Consider the following 13,877-nt stretch of genomic DNA (forward strand, 5'->3'; position numbering starts at 1 on the left):
CCTCGCTAGAACCTCTCTGGAGGCTGAGGGTTCTTCCCCCCCCCTACCTGCGGTCCAGACTAAGAGACTGCCCGCCTCCCCGCCGCTGCAATAGTAAATTCACTGAAGGTGTCTGGGGGTAAGGGGTTTCCTATTCACACATTCGGTGTCTGAATGCGGGTGCGGGAAAGAGGCTCGCCCCTCCCCCCGCACACTTCCATCGCTCTATAGAAAAGGCTCCCCCCCCCCCAATCTCACAATTCCAACTTTTACCTTTCCCAAGTGGCGGCCGAATATTTTCGGCTTCGTGGACAAAAGAGGGGTGGGAAATAAGGCCCAGCCCACGAAAAACTTATATACTGTCTTATTGGGGGCGGGAGGGGGGTTGAATGTATTATTACCCCACCCCACCCCTTCCGTCTTTCAGATCTATCCCAACCCAACGGCAAAATGACCTGCAGCCCGGCCCTATTCCCCGCACCTAAGCGGCTGAAGCCCCAGTCGAGCCGGAGTCGAATCGGCGTCGATCCAAATCCTGCTAGTCCGCGGGGTTGCGGTGGATCGCAGTCGCTAATCGATTCACGCCGAATTCCGGCCAGAAGCACAAAGTGGCTGTGTCTTTGCAGTGAAAAGCTCACGGCCAGAGCCAAAATGAAATGCATCCGGGTGTGCGCCAGGAAAACCACTGGGATTCTTCGGACTAAGAAACAGGGTGTGTGTGTGTGTGTGTGTGTGTGTGTGTAGGGGGGCGGAAGGTAAGAAGAAGATGGCCTGTCTTCGAAGGCCATGTGCCCCATTGATATCGATTCCCATAGTCCTCTGCCCCATTATATGAGCGGCTGCAGTATGATTACGGCGGGACTGGGAAAACAAATAAGCAAGCCTACCAACAGAGCTCAGCAGTCCCGTCCTGTCCCTCCCAAAAAAAACTCATCCTGTCGTCGTCCCCCCAAAAATCCCTTCCTTTTGCTTTTTTGTGATTCATTTTCACGGTCGTTGTGCATGACTAGATAAAATTCAGCAGACGATTTCTCTCTCTTCCAACCTCCTCCCTCCCAGCTCACAGTGTAAGGACTGAAGGGCCCAAGGGGTGCTGGCAAGCGCCCGGAAATTAAGAAAGTCCGTGGCCTCGCCTCTCAACTCAGGCTAGGCTTGACCAAGCCGTGGAGCTCGGCTGCTGCTCGCAGACAGTAGGCGACAACTTGCACGGAATGATTTCTTCCCTCCGAGCTTCAAGGACCGGTTCCCTCTTGAAGCAAGAAACTGTTGAGAGAGAGAGAGAGAGAGAGAGAGAGAGAGAGAGAGAGAGAAGAAAGAAAAAGAAAGAAAGAAAGAAAGAAAGAAAGAAAGAAAGAAAGAAAGAAAGAAAGAAAGAAAGAAAGAAAGAATATACACACACCCTTGTCTCAAGGAATATCATTCATATATATGTGTGGGTGTGATTATATATAATGTTATATATCTCCCTTGAGACAAGAGCGAAAAGGAGAGCCTGGTTCAGTTGTCTCGTGATAGTACAGCCCTTCCAACGCAATCTAAAGGCGGTGGCGAACAATGAATGGAAGGCTCCTCGCAGCCCCAGTTGAGCTCCGCATCTGGCTGCCTTCGCCTGCTCGTTCCTCTTCCCCCTTGCGCAGGAGACATCGCCTCTCATTCTGGAGCTGCAAAGCAAAGTTTGGAGGGAAAACAGCTGCCTGGGTGTTTTATTTTGCGTGTGTGTGTGTGTGTGGAATGTAGCGGGGAAGAGGGAAATAAAACTGTATCAGCTTTTGTAGGGTTAAGCAATGGGGACCCTTTCAGACCCCTCTGTTCTCGATTTCCTATTCCCCAGGATGGCAGCCGTCGTCTCGTGCCCCCACCCCCCACCCCGGCACACACACATCCCCACCCAACGCTGCTCCCCTCCCTCCTCCCCGCAGCCTCCTGCTTTGATGCTGAAGGTGATGGCATCCCTGACAGCCCGATCCACAAAGTAAATGAAGCCCGAGGTATTGGCTTTAAAGTTTCGGCGGCTGCCTCGCTGTTTGTCTATTTCGCAAAGTTGAGTTCTAAAGTCGTGGCTCGGTTACTTTTAAGTTCCCAATTAGCACAGGCTATACAACCAAGTCACCCCCTTGGAAAGGGTGGTGTACTCTGGAGTAGAGGTTGTGGGGATCTCAGCCGCACAACAAGCGCACCCAGTCTCAGAGACAGATCTACATCCATTCTGTCTGTCTGTCTGTCTGTCTGTCTGTCTGTCTGTCTCTTTCTCTCTCTCTCTCTCTCTCTCACACACACACACACACACAGACGACTACAGTCGTCTGCTTCTTTGGCTTCTTCAGGCTGGGTTGCCAGTTTTTGTTTGCTTTAAACGTTAAAAGCAACAAAATGGGTGTGTGTGCTTTAAATAGCTGCTTTTCTTTAGCAAATCGACATTTCTACCAAGGTACAACGTTAACTCTCTATTTGAAAAAAAAATCATGGTAACAGCTCTCTGTGTGTGTGTGTGAGAGAGTGACTATATCAGTTAATAAACAAATAAACACACGCACCAAGACAGAGATCTTAAGGAAATATTCAATACACATGGGAAAGGCACTCAGGAGTCGCGTTGAAACTCCCTCAGCAGATCCCCTCCCGCAGCCTTTTGTTCCTTGAAACTTCCCCATCTTGAGTTTGCGGGGTGGGGGGTGGGGGAGGGGAGGAACCTGCCAGTTTTCTTGTGGTCATCAAAACACACCGCTGCATATCCGGGATCTTCCTTACGATCCTCATTTCCACAACTCATCGCGGACCGAGGACCCTCTCTGGAAGCAAAAGGAAGGCCGAGGAGGTTTTCCAGTGGATTCACAGGCAGGCATACCGAAGCTAGCAACAGTTTTGCAGTTTCAGATTATTAATGTGAGAACGCTCCCTCCAAAACACACAGCCACACACGCTGGGGGAGCGGGTAGATATTGGGGTGTGTGAAAATAAGGTGCCTGTTGTCAGTGGTGTTCAAAATTATGCGAGACTTTGCTGATTTCCCTGAGTGAACAACAGACGCCGGCAGCGTTCATAGAGGAAAATCAAAGGCAGTACAATTTCTCGGCCCTGCCACTGAGTCCGCCTCTCCAGTCCAGCTACGGGGGATTGCTTGAATTGAAATGCAATTTTAAGCACACTTTCGGGGCGGGATGGGGGGAACCCCAATTAAACGGAGTGGAACTTCCTTCCAAGTAAACGTGCTTTGGCTTGGACTATTAGGCTGCAATCCTAAAACGCTCAGTTGGAAGCAAGTTGCTCTGCAACCCGCGGGACTTATTTTTCCAAATACCAGGAAGATCTTTGTATGTTTGCAAATCCTGCCGAAGGATTTAGGAATAAATCTCAGCACAGCGAAAGAGAGTTAGGTTCACTGCATTGTGGGTCTGTTTTTGTTTGTTTGTTTTTTTTGTGGGGTGGGGGGGTGTTTTACCTGAGGCTGAAATGTGGCCTTCTTTTTCTTTCTGGCGAAACAGATAAGGCGACCAGTGGATCCATATACCAGTTAGACGAGGAAATACTTGGATTTTAGGTCGTCTTGCATCCTGGAAAACCTTTAGGTGAAAGTCTTCGGATTTAAGCTGATTTAGTGACACTGATTTCAGGCATCAGTCCCGGTAGTTATGAATGGGACGCGGTGGAATTAATGGAATCAATAATTCGAAAATCAATTAGATTGAATCGGGTTCAGCCTTTGGACAACAATTCAACTGAGTTGTGGATAGCGAGAATGCTCATGGTGCATTTTCCTCTTCTCACCTCAGAGAGAGAGAGAGAGAGAGAGAGAGAGAGAGAGAGATTATCAATCAAATGTGCTCCTTTTCCCATCGAGTAGCCCCAGTCTGTAATGTATACCCTACCTTAGATAGGATTTCTTTACCTTAGATGATATTTCAGTCTGAAGCACTCTTAGCCAACGACAAAACTAATTAGAAAATAACGAGGAAAAATAATATTCCTCACCCAATGCTGTAAACCTATTCCCATTGATCTCAGATTGCATAGTTGTTTTTACTCTGTGGTATTAAAAATATATAGAAGCTTCCTTGTATCGCTGCTTTTGGGGGGAAAGGGGGGTTTACTGGGAGATGAGTGTGCCTGCGTTTGAGAGAGGGGGGTATATATTTGAAAACGCCCTCTGAGGTTGTGCTTTGATATATTTTCATTGTATTATCTTGACTATGTTTAAACAGCCCTGCAATCCAGGCTGACCTCTTATTTCTGGGGCAAGTCACTCAGAGCACCATTTACAGCCCTTTAAATGTTTACTTGTGAAACGCAACAGCACTTTGAGCTTCTATTTTCACTAGGTCCTCGAATTCTCCGTATCCTGGTGCATTTTCACACTACAACAGCCACCTCCAGACTATCTTATTATTGGTTATAACCCTTTCCCGATTGGCACAGCTTATTACTCGAGGGTTATTCTGCATATAATTATTATAATCATTATTATTTTATTTCAGAAGTAAAAATATATCATTTCCCAGCCTAAATTCGATTTTCAGAGTTGGTGCATTGTCTGTAGTCCTCCCTATAATATATCCAGGGTGGATTGGGGGCGGGGGAGGCACAGTTGGGGAATATGGCAAAGGAACCGAAACCTGTCAAAAGGGTCATTCAGCTCCCCATATCATTCAACCAAACGTAAGTGCAGACTTAAAAAAAACCCTCCACATACACTTATTTTTAAAAGCGCAAGTATAGACACCTTTTGACACATTACAGCAATACCCAGTACAGTTATGGGCTATGCTTGGTGTGGAGGACACTCCAAAACCCATAGCTAAGTTCCTGCAACACATCACACTGTGAGTTATTTCTCCGTAAACAGAGCAACAATTTATAGTGCTGTTGAGGGCTGCATTGTTTTCTCACAGGGACATATCGTCTCGCTTTGCAAATATCAGGGAAAGAGAAGGTTTTCTTATCTTTCACCGTCAATTTTTCCCCTAGAAATTTCGCTCATCCTTGTTGTTTTTAAACCTCACTTTTAAAAAAGAGGTTTTTTGGGACACAAACTGCCTGCCATGTTGCCTACTGACCCATAATCAAAATGCAGTGACCTCCTACCCTTTTTTTGCCCCTTGACCCATCCCGAATTCAATGCAGCCTTTATAAATTTGCAAATCCTTGGACGTAAAGGGGGATTTGGGGAGGCTTTGTTCTGCGAGGATCCTAAAAGTGTGCATTTTTAATTAGACACAAAGGTGCAGTAAACAAAGACTCAGGGACACGCTGGTGTTTCTGACGTACAGGTGGGCAGAACTACCACCCCCCACGCCTGGACTCCATTGCAAAAGATATATTGCCCACCCGACGCCCCCCCCCAATCGCCGCCAAAAATAACGCACCAAAAATTGAAGCAAGCAGCAAAATGCAATTACAAACACACGAGATCCAAAGGGTTAGGGATTGCACCAAATTAGCAATGTGGTACAAATCACTTTCATGACGTAAGGAATGGCCAGGCCAGTCTTCCAGCGTTCCTCATCTCTAAGGACTGTGGGGGTCCTGATGACCCGGGGAGGGGGAGAGAGCGAGAGAGAGAGGGAGGTAGGGAGAGGGACGGAGGGATTTGATCTGAAGCTACAGGCACATTCCCTTATCTCCCTAGCTATCAGCCAGTTTAAAGGACACCATAATTACGATTGCGATAAAAGCAAGACAATGCCTGCCTATTTGGGCTGAATAAATAAGGAATGTTTACAACTGTAGAATGTTTCAGTGGCAATTAAAGGCTGGCAAAGAAAACCTCTCCTTCTGCCCTCAACCTTATTTACTCGGTTTTGTTTTTATTGCAATCTTTTCATTCCTTTCCTATGCAGTAGATCACCCTTTTAGAAGGGTGGTAAAGAGGAAATGGGGAGCGTTACATGAGGGACAGAAAAGATACCAGAGACGCCTGCTCCATATTTGTTGTTATTTTTCTTAATTTCTCCAGTTGCACACACAGAGGGAAACTTTCAGGTCTAGCCATAAAAGAGCCGGGACATCCAGCGCGGTGTTACAACATGGCGCTGAGGGGGCTATGCCCATTTCTCCCCACAACCAAAACCTTCAGAAGGTGTTGGTGGGCAATCAGCGCCTTATTTCCTCTCATCCCCGGAAACCGAGGGAAGCCGAAAATGCACCTCATTTGCTAAGACACAAGGATCTATTCAACTTATCCATTGTATCAGCAAACCTCATCATAATCAGATTAAATGCAGGTTTGGACACTAATACCTGTGAGGCTGAGCATTAAACAGAGCCTGGAGTATGCAGAAATCAGTGAATGAGCTTCTTTTGCTCGCTTGATCATTGCATTACCAAAATAGTAACACCAACAGCATTTCCTCTTAAAAAACAAAACAAAGAACTGTTCCTCCTCCTCGGACATATTTTCTCCCAGCTACAACCATAACCTAAACTTCCCAACCTCGTTTTCTACCGCCGGCTCATTTGTTTTTATTTCGAGATTCAAAACTTTTGCCACATGGGGTGAGAGCAAGAAGGGTGGTGGGTTTCAAATGCAGGCAGGGATCGGCTTTTAACACATTCGCTCTTAAGGAATTAATAAAGTGCAAACTTTTTATTTCTTTCACGTTAAACTCTCACCGGGGAAGGTTTCCTTATTTAAAGCAAAGGGGGGGGGGGCAAACATGTGTGTATGTGCGTGTGTGTGTGTAGTGGCGGCGGCGGGGGGGCATCCTAGTGTATATTTGCAGCTCTCTGGCTAGTTCCAGGCCCCCTTTCCTTTTGAAAGTTTTAGACTTTCAATACCCTCGGATTCTACTGGCAGACTTAGGATGGCCTTGGAGGGTCCTAAACGAGACCATTCACTGAGGCGGGGGGCTACAGCTTGCAACAACGTGCTCGGCAACTTAATCTTGCCCCAAAATGAGAAGAGAGAGCAAAAGAACGGAATACAAACTCTGTCTACATCTCTAGTCACTTTCTAAGGTGGATTGTGTATTTTGCAGCCGATGGGAACGTCTGGATTTCGCAGCAAAAAGGAGAGAAGGTAAGTGTTTTATCCTTGTAGCCGCCAGTTCGTGGAGAAACAATGCCAGAACAAAGGGAACCACTTCTCCCTATGAAGCGTTTTGCATTTTCTTCCTCCATTTCTCATCGAGGAGACACTGGGGAGGCCACTGGGGTGGGGGAAGGGAGAGGCGACTCGCACAACTTTTTCCGCTTTTGGATAGAAAGGCTGGAGTGAGCGGGGCGTTTGAGAAACGAGCCACCGGCGCGCGGATTTAAACAACACGCCGACTACTAAAAAGAGAAAGGGAGAAGGATCCCAGCAGCCGCCTCCTCCCTCGCACCGCCTGCAGCAAACGGGTCCGCCGCCAATTCAGCGGTGCTGAAACTGGAGAAACGGCTCGAAAAGAAAAAACCCAAACACAACCTAAACCCTCCCTTCCGAAGAAGAGCCGCTCCAGCTCGGCCGGGCTTTCGAGCGACTGCTCCGCGTGAAGGAACGGGGCTGCGTTTTAAAACGCAAGATCTCGCCACCGCCTTCGGTAAAGTGACACAGGAAGGAAACGTAGGGAATATATCAGGGTCTTCGGTTTGTCGATCGCGGGGAGCAAATGAGAAAAAGGGCCCGGCGAGGTTTGTGCGGGCGCGGGCTGAGGAAGGTAGCGCGACTTCAGAAACAGCTCTCCTGTTTGGGTTTTGTCGGGCAAGGGGAAGCGGCCGGGGCAGAGGGAACTGGAGTCCTTTGCAGCCGAGAAAGCGCTTCTTGCCTCGGCGGGAGAAGGGAGCACCCGGGGCCTGTTGTGTCCCAATCTCAGGAGGTAGAGGCGGCATTGCCTAAGTTGTCCCCGTGTAGTAGTAGCAGCAGCAGCGAGAGGGAGGAAGCAGAGGGAACCCCCCCCCCCGTCCAATGTTTATAGCTCTCCACCTCAGCTGCATTGTCCGGGAGCAGCGGGGGGAGGAGACTGGAGAGAAGGGGCCCAACGTCTCCTTACGCAAATGTAAGGCGTCTCTGCCTCCTTCCCCCCCAAAGAAGAAGAGTGGCGGGCAGGCGGGAGGCAGGCAAGTGCAGTTAGCACGAGGAAGCCGCTGCAGCAGCTTCCCTTTCCCCCTCTCGCTTGGGCTCTTTCCATTCATTTACCCGGGCGGAGAGGGCGGGGCCTGCGGGCCGATGACCTTTCACCTCCTGCCTTCCTGCCTTCTCCTCCCCCTCGGCGTTTCCTTTTGCCGCTCGGCCATTTGCTTACCCAGAAGCCACCGCGCCGGGCGCGCTCGTGCCGAGCTCGAGTCTCTCGTAATCGCCCCTCTCGACCCCGCCCACTCCGCTTCTCTCCCCCCTCCCCTCCCGTGCGCGCGGCTACCAATCTCAGGCCGGCAGGCAGCTCCTGTCGGAGGTCGCTGCAACTCCCCTCGTGGACGCTGGGGGCAGCCGCTTCCAAGGGAGGGTGCTATTTAGCTGCCCGCGGAGACTTTCTATGGATAATAATAATGATAATAACAATAATAATGTTGATGATGATGTTTCGATAACTCCCTTTATAAAAAAGTTCCAGACACTAATTTTATGGTCCCACTGACACTGGTGCAGATTACTTTCAAGTCACGTATTCAACATCCGGTATCACTGTCCACGTTATTATAGGTAATTATTAATTATAATATCCGACAGCAGTAATTAATTGCATTTACTGAACACAGCTAACGCTTGTCATAAATCAAGATTATTTACAACGATGATGGTAATGCGGTTGAAGAAAAAAAAAAGTTCCTGAAAGTTTAGGCAAGGCGATTAAAACTGGGAGAAAAGGAGGGGAAGATGGTAAAGGATTTCCACCTCCATAAGGCGAAGAGCTAGACTTCAAAGTCCCCACATCCCGCCCCCAATATTGGGGAAATGTAGTTGAAGGGAATACTAGGGAATTATTTCGAGGATGGAGTCACTGCATTTCCTACTCAGCATCTCCTGCCCCAAGTCATCATCTCCCCTCCCCTCCCCTCCCCCTTCCCCCAAAACCAAAAGGGTTGGCTTTGAAGAAAAAGGTTTAGAACTCTTTGTTTCTGCTTTTCTTCCTGACCATGTGAGTGAGGCGGGGTTGGGTCGGTGGGATTGGAAAGCAGCAAAATAGGTCACTGGGTGACTTGCTTCTTCATCCTTCAGCTTTTAGTCTCTCTCTCTCTCTCTCTCTCTCTCTCTCTCTCTCTCTCTCTCTTCGCCCTAGAAAAATGACACTCCTGGGTTTCCTTAAAAAGAATATTTTAAGTGGGAAAAGAGGGGGGGACGACTCGAGATCGAGGACTGTTTTAATGGTCTCCGTCTCTAAAGCATGAGGGGATTACCATCAAATGACACAGCGTTTCACTCTTAAGAATATCTGAATACTGTAGATATTCGCCCCTCCTTGGAAGGCTGGGAAGAAACAACTTTAACGAAGAGCTTTAGAACTTGAGCTAAAGCTGCAGCCGAGAGGGAAGTGTCTTTCTCGCCCCGCTTTCTAGGCCTTGCTTGCGGATCTGCAGAGCATGGCCCAGAACCGGTAGCGTTCAGATGCACGTGCAGCAGACAGCCCCAGCCAACTGCAATATGTTCAGATCGCTGCCTGCTTTTTGTTTTTGTTTAATCCTTCCCAACCTGCGAGATCACTGCGAGAACAAAGTGCAGGCTAGGAGCAGGCGTGGGCCGAGCTTCCGGAGGTCTCTGAGACGGAGGAGGGGGAGGGAAGAGGTGCTTCTGGGGACAGCCTCCGAAATCGCAGCTTTCCCAAAAAGCAGCAAGACGTAGAAAGTGGCGACCCAAACGGTGACCTACTGCATACGAGCGGAAGGTTGCAGGGAGGACAGCAATCCATCCGAACAGCGAGGCGGGATTGTACTGCATGTTAAAGAAGAGATTTTACGAGGCTGGTTTTCGTTTAAAAGCACGGCTGAGTTAGGCAAATGAGTGTCAAGGCATTGCACACGGCTTTCTTAGGAGATTCTTGCTGGCGACATAATCGATACAAACAAATCATGTAGAAGGGAACAAAAAGATTCTCTCCCCGTGCCACCCTTAAATGGTAATAAAAGACTGAAGCTCCATGAATTGTCAAATCCCGCTAAAGGTTTTGAGAGAGACGCTTGTCCACGGGGCGGAAGGGGGATTTGGAGCTGCTTGTTGCCTGTTGAATATGACGGACAAGTGTTTTCTACCCCAGACAAAATGTGCCTATTCGCCAAATACTCGATTGGAACAGGTTTTGATATCGGGCTGTTAAAAGGGTCTTGTCAGGTCTTGAGTAAAATAAATATTTTTAAATATAAAATTCTGACTGTTAACATGGTTGTCAAAATGTGGAAAAACGAGATACAGTTGTATTTTAATTATTTAAGTGGATTTAAACCTCTTTCCCTTGCTCTCTCTTTTACACACAGCATCCCAGTTAGGCACCTGATAATTTCGATCCAGATACCAATTAATGCCAAGTGTTTTGATTAAATTGATTAATCCTCTTATGCTACATGCATTATTTAGAAGCGAGTTCCATGACATGACTCGCATTTCTTAAGTTTACTATTTGAGATGTTCAATTGCCATCCATAATCAATTTATTCTGGATCAATCTCTTTGGATTATTCTGGAATAAACGGACTGTTGTGTGTGCTGCTGGGGTTGCAATCCTGACACATGTTTGGAAGCCAAGCACAACAGAAGCAGTGACCTATTACCAGTTAAATGTGTTTTAGAAACCAGTAGCTGATGTTGTGTGATTGGCTGCAATTGTATGCAGGTTTTCTTGAGAGTAAGTTCCACAAACTCAGTCGGCTTTACTTGCAAGTAAACATGAAGGAACCCAATTTTAACTGGGCTGTAAATCGAGTTGCCAGTTAAGTGCCTATAATTCCCCCTAATTAGCATATCTCAATTTCTGTATCCCATGGTTGGGCCATGCTTACAATGAGCAGTGGATTGGTTACAAATAGATTTTAGTTGTCAGAATATAAACCAGCTCATTTAAAAAGAAAATAATGAAAACATATTTTAGTTGTAACAAAAACACAGCAATCAACAGCAGATTGAAAAGAGACACTTCCTCATAGCGCAATAATTGAAAAATACTCTTTTTTTATTAAAAAGTGGGAAGTAGTTTTTTGTTTATGTGAGAAAATATCAAAGCAGGAAAAGGTTTGTTTACAATAAAATAATTGCAAAGCATCTTCCCATCCTCCAAAATATAGCAAATAAACTAAAATAAAGCCAAATTTTAACATAATTCCGCTCATGGTTAAATTATAGGTAAGGAAGTTGAACGAAAGATGCATTTTGTTTATTTTAAAGGCCTGTCTAGGTGGCTCTTAGTTGTAGTAGTTTGATTTGTTAAAAACAAGAGGTATGGTTTTTGTTTTCTTTAGAGGTTAGCATCTTGTGAATCTGCTGTCTTGTGGTAAAACTATTGAGTAGAAAGATTCTTAGCGAACAAAGAAGGCAGAGCGTGACAGTTTGAGCCAAGGTGGCAAAGAGTTCAAGTCATGAAGACGTTAAACCGAAGTTCTTGGATTGAAGCCAGTTTTGTAAAGTGAATCGGCTTAATTCCCTTTCATTGGAACTTCCTTCCGAGTAAGCGCATATATGAGAGTCGAGCTCCACTCTATCGGTTGTGGATCCAAGCTTTCCTAAGAGTAGTTTTACCAGGGTTGGAAGAAATTGAGAAAGGACTGTGGTCAGCACTTGTCCTGTTTTGATTGATGATCTACCCCATCCCCCACCCCACCCCGCTTTTCTCCTGCAACCAACCGCTGCAAAGGCTGCTTAAAAGAAGAAGTTTGCCTTTTTGGTTAGGGCACATAAGCACTCCCCAGAAAAGCAGCATGTGCTGCTGCATTGGAGGAGAGCGCAGAGCCCCAGCTTTCCCTCTAGGCAGCGCTGCAGCTGCGAAGAGGGACGAGTTAAGCAGGACAGGGGCCAGCTGGCAAGGCAGTGGCAGCAAAAAGTTTTTTTGCATGGCGCCTTTGCAGCAGGTCGCCCTGATTGGAACCCGGGACCCTCGTGTAAGGGAAGAGAGGAGCTAAGCTTGGCGAGCAGCCAAACCCAATAACCCCCACCCCACCCCCGCCCTCTTCCCTTTCTCAAAGCCCTTTTGCGTTTAGTGCTTGATGAAAGGGGTTGAGGGCGAGCAGGTGAAATAATGAATTTGTGGGTGTCGCTTACAAAACGAGAGTCAATTGAGAGGCCTGCTTGTGCAAGGACTAAGCTTGGCTGGCAGGAGGGCTCAGAGAAGGAGCTGCTCCTCCTGAGGGAAGAAGCAGCCCAGCCAGGCTCGCAGCCGGGCCTACTAGCTACAGGCCTACCGGCCTGCCTGTTGTAGCCACAGGAGCAGAAGGGGCTGGGCCCCACGAAAGAAGCCACGAGGGACGCCGAGAGAGCGCAGGGGGAGCTGGGAGGCCGCCTGACGAGATCTGGGGGGCGGAGGGGGGGGAGGAAAGGGGCTGCCGGCGGCGGGAGGGGAAGCTGCGAAAGGCGGTAGCAGCTGCCGCCGGGGAGCTGGGGCCTCATTCAGGCAGGAAGTGCAGTTGGAGGGAAGGTGCTCGGTTGCAGCAGGCGGACCGGGGCAGCAGCGAGCGGGGTAGGCCGGCCTGCGTGAGGGGAGAGGAAGGGGAGCCGCGGCTCCTTTCCCCCCCATTGCTCGTAGGGAAGCTGCTGCCGCCGCCGCTGCCCTTCTTCGCGCGAAGGCTCCCCTTGTTTTCTCGCCGCAGCTGTGGAGGAAAAAGGGACGAGCTTCTGCTTGAGCAGCTTTTTGGGTTGAGCTTCCCCAAGCACTATTTTATTTTATTGTTGGGGTGTGTGTGTGTGGATTACGGTTCGAGTTTGTAATGCTCTTCCCTCTCGGTTTCCAGCAGCAGTTTTATCTGGTCCATAAGTAGAGAGGACTCCCCCCTCCCCCCTTATTCTTCTTTGTTTTTCTCTAGTGCTGCTGTTTTATTCACTGGGCTTTATAGCTCACCGAAGGTAAAAGACCCCACCAGGGAGAAAAAGCTCGCCTGATACAAAGGGAAACATCTGTTCAGCGGTGAATTTTTAGAACAGGACTTTTCGAGAGGGAAGGGGGCGGGGAAGGGGCAGGAAACAACTTGGGGAGGAAAAACACTAAATGCTGAAATAATTAGATTTTACGAAGAGGGAGCTAAAGGAAGAGTGGGTTCGGAAAAGTGCGGGTTCTTTTTTTAAAAAAATTGTTGCTGAAGTTGGAAAAACGGTGTCTTGTTCCTTTCAGAGGCTAGCAAAAATAAAAGTTCTTAAAACGAAAGGCCTGTTCCTTCTGAAGTGTTTCTCTTTAAAAAGTATAATAAAACAAAAACTCAATGCTTTAGTCCTCCTAAAAACAATTAATTTGAATTGGTTTTGGTCATTTTAATTGGAGGAAAATAAACTGCTTAAGCTTTTCTTTCTTTTTTTTAAATCCAACAAGTGTCTATAATACATTGTTTTTAAATGTTGTGCCTGGGGTACTGTTTACTCCACCAACCTTGTTAGATGGGGGGAGGTAAGCGTGTCTACATTCTTTTTAATTATATATGTGTGTGTGTATACAGACTTGAAAATATTTTTCTGGCAAATAGCTTCTTAGCAATAGTATTGTTTCATGCAGCTTGAGGGAATTTTAAAATGTGGATTAGAATAATTTTTAAATATTGTATTTCCATGTTCTCTGGGGGGAAATGGAATTTATTTTAAGTTCTGAACTTCAGTAAAGCACTCAACAGGGCAGTATTTCTGGACACCATGGAGCAGAAAACGGTTTGTAGCTTTCCTGGAGACAGGGTTGAAATACGTTTGTGTTTATTCCTTTTCTTTGTAAAACTTTCTGTCTTTGGAGCCTTTAGATAGTAAATGCCAATGCAGAAAAATAAGGCAAACCTCACTTTGAAAATAATTTCAGAGTTTAAAATTCCCATAT

At 47.3% G+C, this 13,877-nt stretch overlaps 1 protein-coding gene across 1 annotated transcript in view; it reads left to right on the forward strand.

Annotated features, from left to right (window-relative positions):
* Positions 1-6,770: 6,770 nt before the first annotated feature.
* The window catches only part of MLLT10 (MLLT10 histone lysine methyltransferase DOT1L cofactor), a 123,664-nt gene continuing 116,557 nt past the window's right edge, over positions 6,771-13,877 (forward strand). The window contains exon 1 of the mRNA XM_033165881.1: positions 6,771-6,991. The gene's annotated coding sequence lies outside the window, so the exon portion shown is untranslated. The remainder of the gene's footprint in view (positions 6,992-13,877) is intronic.

The sequence above is a fragment of the Lacerta agilis genome, chromosome 12, assembly GCF_009819535.1.
Source record: "Lacerta agilis isolate rLacAgi1 chromosome 12, rLacAgi1.pri, whole genome shotgun sequence".
Lineage (NCBI taxonomy): Eukaryota > Metazoa > Chordata > Lepidosauria > Squamata > Lacertidae > Lacerta > Lacerta agilis.